The sequence below is a fragment of the Phascolarctos cinereus genome, unplaced genomic scaffold, assembly GCF_003287225.1.
Source record: "Phascolarctos cinereus isolate Bilbo 61053 unplaced genomic scaffold, phaCin_HiC Scaffold_5;HRSCAF=322, whole genome shotgun sequence".
Taxonomy (NCBI): Eukaryota; Metazoa; Chordata; class Mammalia; order Diprotodontia; family Phascolarctidae; genus Phascolarctos; species Phascolarctos cinereus.
In genome coordinates this window covers 341,790,849-341,800,188 of record NW_027555958.1, presented here as the reverse complement: position 1 = coordinate 341,800,188, position 9,340 = coordinate 341,790,849, and the positions used below count along the sequence as shown (strand labels likewise).

Here is a 9,340-nt window from a genome sequence, read left to right as displayed (position 1 = left end):
CAAGATGGATTCACAGGTGAATTCTAACAAACATTTAAACAACAATTAATTCCAATATATATAAACTACTTAGGAATATATGCAAAGAAGGAGTCCTACCAAATTCCTTTTGTGACACAAATATGGTGATGATACTTAAACCAGGAAGAACAAAAACAGAAAAAGATAACTATAAGCCAATTTCCCTACTGAATATTGATTTTAAAAAATTAAATAAAATTCTAGCAAGGAGATTAGAACAATACAGCACAAGGATCAAAGACTATGACCAGGTGGGTTTTATGCTAGGAATGTAAGGTTTATTCAATGTTTGAAAAAACTATCAGTATAATTTATGAATGAATATCATATGATTATCTCAATGGATATAGAAAAAGCTTTTCTGAAAACATAACACTCATTTCTATTAAAAACATTGAAAATGATAAAAAAAATAAGTGTAGCTTTCCTTAAAGTGATAAGGGTGGCTAAGTAGCACAGTACATAGAGTGCTGGCTGTGGAGTAAGGGAGACATTAATTAAAATTCAGTCTTTGGCACTTAGTAGCAGTGTGACCTTGGGCAAGTTACTTAACCCTTTTTGCCTCAGTTTCCTCATCTATAGAAGGAAATGGCAAACCACTCCAATATCTTTACCAAGAAAACCCCTAATGGGATCATGAAGAGTCAGACTTAACTGAAATGACACAGCAACAATAAATGATAAGTAATATCTATCTAAAGCATCAGCAAGAGTTATCTGTAATGAGGATAAGACAGAAGCCTTCCCAATGAGATCTGGATTCAAGCAAGGATACCCATTATCATCAATACTATTCAATATTTTACTAGAAATGCTAGTGACAGCTATAGAAGAAGAAAGATAAATTCAAAGAATTGGAGGAGGCAATGAGGAAACAAAACCATCACTCTTTGTAGATGGTATGATAGTATACTTGGAGAATACTAGAGAATCAACTAAAAAGGCAGTTTTTAAAATAATTAACAATTTCAGCAAAATTACTGGGTATTAAAAATCCTCACAAATCATCAGCATTTCTATATACTACCAACGAAACCTAGCAAAAAGGGATAGAAAGAGAAATTCCATTAAAAATAACTCTAGATAGTATAAAATACACAGGAATCTACTTGCCAAGAGAAACACAAGAAATCTATCACCGCAATTACAAAACACATCACAAAAATAAAGTCAGATCTGAAAATTTGGAGAGATATTAAATGCTTATGGGTAGACTGAGCCAATATAATAAAAATGACAATTTTCCCTAAATTTATTCAGTGTCATGCCAATCAAAACTAACAATCATTTTATAGAGGTAGAAAAAATAATAACAAAATTCATCTGGAAGAACAAAAGGTCAAGAATATCAAGGGAATTAATGAAATAAGTGAAGGACATTGCCTAGCCATACTACATCTCAAACTGTATTACAAAGCAGCAATCATCAAAACAATCTTGTACCATTAAAGAGATAGAATGGCGGATCACTGGAATAGATTTGGTACACAATGCACACTAGGTAACGAACATAATGGAGCAGCTTGGTAGTGCAGTGGATAGAATATTGAACCTAGAATCAGATTGATTCATTTTTGTGAGTTCAAATCTGTCCTCAGACGCTGACTGGCTGTGTGACCCTGGACAAGTAACTTAACCCTCTTTCCCCACAGTTTCTTCATCTGGAAAATGAACTGGAAAAGAAAATTGCAAACCACAACAGTATATTTGCCAAGAAGATCCCAGATGTGGTCGCAAAGAGTTGAAGAAATCTGAACAACTGAACAACAACCATAACAATCTAGTGTTAAATGCAAAGATCCCAGCTTTGGGTACAAAAACTCACTATTTGACAAAAAACTGATGAGAGAACTGGAAAGCAGTTTGTCAGAAACTAGATATAAACCAACATTCACACCATGTAACAAGGAAAGGTCAAAATGGGTGCTTGATTTAGACATAAAGAGTGACACCGTAAACAAATTAGGGGAGCATGGAACAGTTAACCTGTCAGATCCATGGATAAGGGAAGAATTTATGACCAAACAAGAGACAGAGAGCATTATATGATTTAAAATAGATAATTTTGATTACATTATAAAGTTTTTGCAAAACAAACCCAATGCAGCCAAGACTAAAAGGAAAGCAAGAAACTGGGAGAAAATGTTATAGCAAGTTTCTCTGATAAAGGCCTCATTTCTCAAATATATAGAGAAATGAGTTAAATTTATAAGAATATGAGTCATTTCTCAATTGAAAAATGGTGAAAGGATATGAATAGGCAATTTTTAAATAAATAAATCAAAGTTCTATATAGCCATGTGAAAGATGCTCTAAATAACTATAAATTAGAGAAATGCAATTTAAAACAAGTCTGAGCTACTACCTCCCACCATTCAGATTAGATAATATGACAGAAAAGGAAAATGTCAGATGTTGGAAGGCATGTGGGAAAATTAGGACATTAATGAATGTTGATGGAGTTGTGAACTGATCCAATTATGCTAGATTGCAATTTGGAACAATGCTCAAAGGGCTATAAAACTCAGCATACCTTTTGACCAAGCAATATCACTATTCAGTGTGTATCCCAAAGAGATTTTCTAAAAAGTAGGGGGGAAGGACTTATATGTATAAAAATATTTATGGCAGCTCTTTTTGTGGTGGCAAAGAATTGGAAATTGAGGATGTCCATCAGTAGGGGAATGGCTGAACAAGTTGTGGCATATGATTGTGATGGAATATTATTGTGCCATAAGAAATGATGAGGATTTACAGCAAGCGGCCTTTGGTGCTGCTGTTGTGTTGGCCCCAGTGAGGGAGAGGGAGGCTCAGTACCTCTGGAGCTTGAGCCACGGCCCAAGGAACCCCAGGCTGGTCTGATTGAGCTACAATGATGTCGTTCATCTTTGAGTGGATCTATAACAGTTTCTGCAGTGTCCTGCAGTTTTTAAAATCTGGATAACTTGTGTTCTTGGGATTGGACAATACAGCCAAAACAACCCTTTTGCACACGCTCAAAGATGATAAATTGGGCTAACATGTTCCAACACTACATCCCACATCTGAAGATCTGATGATTGCAGGCATGACTTGTGCACATTTGATCTTGGTAGACATGAGCAAGGGTGGCCAGTTTGGAAAAAAAAAAACTATCTGCCAACAATTAATGGAATTGTCTTCCTGGTGCACTGTGCAGATCACCCTCACCTCACCTCCTGGAATTCAAAGTTGAACTCAGTGCACTAATGAGAGATGAAATGATATCCAATGTGCCAATCCTTATTTTGGTCAATAAAATTGACAGATCAGATAGAACCAGTGAGGAAAGACTCTGTGAATATTTGGTCTTTATGGACATAACACAGGAAAGGGAAACATGCCTCTGAGGGAGCTGAACATCTGTCCCATGGAAGTGTTCATGTGCAGTATGCCCAAGACGGGAGGACTACCGGGAGGGTTTCGCTGTCTCTCTTAGTACATTGACTGATGTAGGGGCAGTGAAAATACTTTTACTTCTCTGGACTGATCCTGTTCACAGCTTCCTTCTGGACTTTTGTCTTATGACTCAGAAAGCTCTCTAACCACATCCTGGCTTTGGGAAATCCAGGAGACACCTTGGGCAGCTCTCTCACGGACCAGTTGTGACACGTTTTTTTTTCACCCTTTGTTGGGGGGGGGTGGAGCAGAGCATCTCCCCATTGGCTGAGCAAAGCTGGCTCTCACTCTCTGCAGCTCTTGCCTGCCAGGGCGCTTTGCAGAGGTAGGTGAAAAGAACAAGTTGTCTCACCACTGTAGTGGATAGAAAAAGAAAACAATTCTGTTTTTTAAGAGAAGTGTTATCAATGTAATCCAACGTCTTCAGTTAACATTCACTTGTTTAGTGCAGAGTCTCTATTAGAGTTGTTGTTGTTGTTTTTTAATCTATTTAATGGCATTTAGATATTTTACAAAAATACTGAGTAAATATATTTGAGACCCACAGTAAATCTAGGTTTGGGTGTGGCTGCCTTGTAGGATCACTTGGCTCTGTTGGACTTGGCAGATTCTGGATCAGATGCTTTCATGGCCTAGTAGTTCGGTGTATGTATGCATGTATGTATGTGTGTGTGTGTGTATTATACATAATATATATACATACACATTCATATATACACACATATATATGTAACCTTATATATATGTGTGTGTGTGTGTGTGTGTCTGTGTGTATATATAAAAGTACACAACATCCAAATGGCTTATCATAAAAAGATCATGAATTTAAACCAGGTTCTGCTTTTAGACTCTCTTGAATTATCACTCCTCCCTATAGCACCTTCTTTCTTCCTTTTCAGTTACTAAAAAAAAAAAATAGCTTACTTAATCCTCCCCAGAAAGCAGTGGGACCCAAACCAAACATTCTGTTTCATTGCATGCTGAAGAAGTCAAGTCACTTTTGCACACAGGTAAGGGAAATATCTTTCAAAGAGGAAGAGTTGGTATAATTTTTCAATCAGACTTGTCATTCTTGATCCTCAGTATTGATGAACTAGAGTTCCCCATGGCCAAATACCAAAGTGTTTAGCACATGGCAGATGTGTGAGAGTCTTGCAGGGCCATATTTTCCTGTCTGAAGGAGGCTTCTCTTTTTTGAATGTTTTCCACTTGATGTTATTTCTTAAAACAGTGAAGCAACACAATGAAAGTTTATTTGGGTTTGGAAGGGAAAGATGCCTTAAAAGTGAACAAATCTAGTTATCAATGACTGAACCAAATAGTGGCCTTGTTTATCTTTTTTTGCAAGATGCTGCTCATACTTTTCTATGTGAAGACTTGGGAAGGGTGGTTGCTTCAGTATCAAGATAATTTTTCTCTGTAGTAATCTAGATAGTCATTGCCCTAATCTAGGGCAACCTTCTGTGAAAGTGGTCGATGTTTACCTCTGGAGAAAGAAGGGGTCAGAGTGAGAGAAACCACCCCCTCCTTCCCCCCGGTGTATGCACCATTCCTCTATAAAGACTGCCAAGAAATACAGCCAATGGAAGTTCAAGGGTCCAGGGCTGCCTAAAGACGTTCCTGTGAATGGAAACTTCATTATGTTGTATCAAGGTGTTTGCTGTTCCCCTTTTTTGGAAAAGTGAAGCAGCCTTTTGCAAAAGAAGGCCATCCTGTGTCCAATGCATTTTAATAAAAAGTTAAAAAAGGGGAAAAAAAGAAATGATGGGGAGGATGCTTTCAGAAAAACCTGGAAGGACTTTCATGACCTTATATAAAGTGAAGTGAACAGAGCTAGGAGAAGAATGTACATAGTAAGAGCTATATTGTGCAACGATAAATTGTGGATGATTTAGCCATTCTCAGCAAAACAAAGATCCAAGGTAGTTCTGATGAACTCATGATAAAAAAGTGCTATCCACCTCCAGGGAAAGAACTGATGGAATATGAATGACCATTGAAGCATACTATTTTTTTTACTTTATTTTTTCATATTTTGTTTATCTTCTTTCATAATATGACAGATATTGAAATACGTTTTGTATGCCTGCTCATGTATAATTTATATCAAATTCCTTACCATCTGCACAAGGGGAGGGAGGTAGAGAGAGATTTTGGAATTCAAAATTTTAAAATTAATGTTAAAATTGTTTTTACATATAATTGAAAAAAATAAAATATTATTTAAAAGAAAAAAACTTTTTGGTTGCAAATGCATGGCAAAAAAAAGTATGTTAAGATACAATTCCTAAATAAGAAATTACAAGGAAATGTTTTTGATATTTTCTTTCTTCTACTTGTATAAATTCATTTTAAATACAAGTAATTTTAAAATAGATATTATAATTTTACTTTAAAATGAAAATGTTCATCCTACTGTCTCTATCTCCCAGAGTTTTCTGTCAAATGAGACATTTGTAAAAAGTGTTTAGCGCATTTCTTTACCTACATTCCCCTATTTTCTTTGTCTTATGGATGAAAATTTTAAAAAAAATCCTACATCTACTGATGCAGCTTTGTCCTTTGAGGTATTTTTAATTGCTCTTCCTTCTAGTGTTCCAAAAATAAAGACATAAAAATGGCATATAACTTTTGAACAAATCTATGATCTCATAGATTGCCAGTTGTGCAAACAGAAGGTATCACAATCTATCAACTGTCTCATCCTTTGAGATTTTTCCTTTTTTCTTTATTTAAAAATTTTATTGAATTATTTTTATATTACAAATATGTATACATGCACACACATATATATAGATAGATACATAGATATAGATATATAGATATATATATCTTCTCACTTCATGACAGGTCTCTTCTAACAAAACAAAACAGTTAAGCAAATTAACATTACATTAACCCCTCTCTTGATCATGTTCTCTGCCTAGGAGCAATATTTCTACCCTCTTACTATAAACTGCCTACTTCCAATCTCAACACCATGCTTCTAAATCAAACCTTGTATACCACCTCCTTCAATATCTTTGGTTGGATAATTGCAAGATGGAATACTAAATTCCTCCCAAAGCTATCCTTTATAGACGGCAGCAATTGGACTTTAAGCTCATTCCACTCTCCATCTGCATCTTTGTCTGGTTTTAACTTCATGGAACAGAATGTCCCCCCTTTCACCCATTTTACTCCCCTCTTTATTATCTTCCTTTTGAGTGTTGTCTTCCCACAATACTTTACAGCCTTTCTGAGGGCAGGGACTGTCTTTTTCTTCTTTGTATTTCCAGTGCTTAGCACAGTGCCCGGCACATAGTAGGCACTTAATAAATGTTTATTGAATTAAATTTAGTTGAAAGTGAATTCAATATTTTGTACATGTATCTGCTTTCTCCATTTTTCTATTTTAAATATGAAAAAAATAAGAAAAATCTATTTCCCCCATATCCCATTCCTTCATAATGGAAAAAGAAAATTGTTTGAAAAACAAAATTCTCATGACAAATATGCACAGTCAAGTGCAACAAATTCCCTAAACTCATTTACACAATACAAAAATATGTCTCACTTTGTATTCTAAATCCATCACCTCTCTTTGTTGGAAAGCCTTTTCGTTATTGGGCCTCTGGAACCATAAATGGTCATTGTATTGAACCTAGTTCTTAGAGCTTTCAAAGCTCTTTGCTTTCAGTGTTGTTCTTATTGTCTAAATTGTTCTCCTGGTTCTGTTCAATTTATTTTGCATCAGCCTATAAAACTTTTAAGAATTGTTCATTTTTTAATAATTTCAATGTTATAGTATACATCATTTGTCTTGTTCTACTTACGTCACTCTCCATCACTTCATATTAGTATTTCCATTTCTTTTGGAAACCATCTACTTCCTCATTTCTCACAGCATACTGGTACTCCATCATAGTCATATACCACAACTTATTCGATCATACCTCAATTGATATGCATCCCCTTAGTTTCCAGTTGTTGTTTTTGCCACCACAAAAAGATTTGTTAAAATTAATGTTGTACATAAAGGACTTTTTTCTTTTTCTGTAATCTTGTTTTGATATAAAAACCAAGCAGTGGTATACCCTGGGCACTATACTGTTTAGTAGGGCAAAGGGCACATACTGTTTAACAATTTTTTGTATATAATTATAAGTTGCTATATTCATTTACAGTTATACTAAGAGTACATGAATCTACTCCCCCAACCCCACACAGTCACTCTAATATTTATCATTTTCTTCTTCTTTTTCATCTTTTCTACTCTGAGGATCTGAGGTAGAATTTCAAAATTTCTTTACTTTACATTTTTTCTAATTAGTTATGATTTCAAACACTTTTTTTAATATGGCCAAAATTAACCTTGGTTTCTTCCCTTAAGAACTGCCTGTTGATAGCCTTAAATCATTTATCATTGAAGAATCGTTCTTTTTCTCTTATATTTGTCTCATTTCTTTGTATATCTTAGAACTGAGATCTTTATCAGTCAAACTTGTTCCAGTATTTTTCCCTATTGTTTACATGTTACTCTTAACTTTTTTAGATTCATTTGTATAGAAACTATTTATGTAATCACATTTATCTATTTTATCTTCTATGGCATTTTTTATCTCTTCTTTGGTCATGAAACTGTTTTCTTATAAATAGGAAGCTTACACATTGTTCATCATACAAAAATCTCATATTTAGAATACAAAGAGTAAAATTAACGTTTATGGACAAAGAAATAACAACATCATGAAATTCTTATGTCTCTAAGCATACTCTTTTACAACTTTCCAGGTATTACTGTACAACTGGAATTGGGAGCATTTTGGATTTTTTTGTTCTCTGGCTTGCCAAAACCATAGAAGTCCTCACCTGCAGTAGTAGTCAACCTATTGGTGATGAGCATCCCTATATTTAGCTGGACTGATCCTCAGATAACAAAAAGAAATCTCTCACTGGGGCCTTACTAGAAACTTTTTTTCCCCCACATGAGAGAACCCAGGATTTTTCATGCTCTTGTTAGCCTTGGAAACCAGGATAACCTTAATGCTACAATAAGACGTTGAAACAGGATTTCATGAAGGAAGAACCAGGAACTAATGAATATGAATATTGGCAATGATTGTTGAACATCAATAGTTAATGATGAGAGTAAAAAAAAATTGTTGCTCTGTAACATATAAAAGAACAATTAATTAGAAAGTAATATAGTAAATATGGGGAAATTAATTCTTAGGCCATTTGAGTGAAGGAGTAAGACATAATATCATAAATTTGGAATTGGGAGGGACATTGGAGAGGATATCATCTAATGCCCTTCTTTTGTAGAGGAGGAAACTGAGGCCTACAGAAAGTTAATGACTTGCTAAAGGTCCCACAAGTGTAGAGTGGGAAAATTGAAATTTGAAGCAAAGTTCTCTGACTTAAAATACTCTGTTTTTGTTTTTGTTTTTATAATTCTTTTCCTCTAACTCTGTAGTTCATAAATATTTCCTGGCCTTTGAAATTTTTTAGATCCTCTGACATATACAGTTTACTCTTTGACAGTCCTTTTAACATAAATACATCATTTGCTACTATATAATTAACATATATACATAATTCAATGTTGCCTCAAAAGGTTATTATATTAATGAATTTACAAAAACTTTTGCAAAGTCTTTAGAAGTATGAGCTCTTTATTTGTTTCAAGTACATGTGAAAATACTTCCATTTCATAATCTGCTATATATCAAATAGTATATTCTTATAAATTTCTAAATTATTCCTATCTGGTAATATCATGGCTAATCAAGAATACCCTTGCACCCTAAAACATTAACGCTCCCCAAAGCTTAACTTACATCTAAAGAGTTATTTGGGCATTGAATAAAGTTTGTTTTCCATCTGTTGTAGAGGTACACTGAATATTTAAGTGGTCTTC

At 34.5% G+C, this 9,340-nt stretch overlaps 1 pseudogene; it reads left to right on the top strand.

Annotated features, from left to right (window-relative positions):
- The first annotated feature begins 2,896 nt into the window (after positions 1-2,896).
- LOC110205415 (small COPII coat GTPase SAR1A pseudogene) lies at positions 2,897-3,490 on the top strand (annotated as a pseudogene).
- Positions 3,491-9,340: the final 5,850 nt, after the last annotated feature.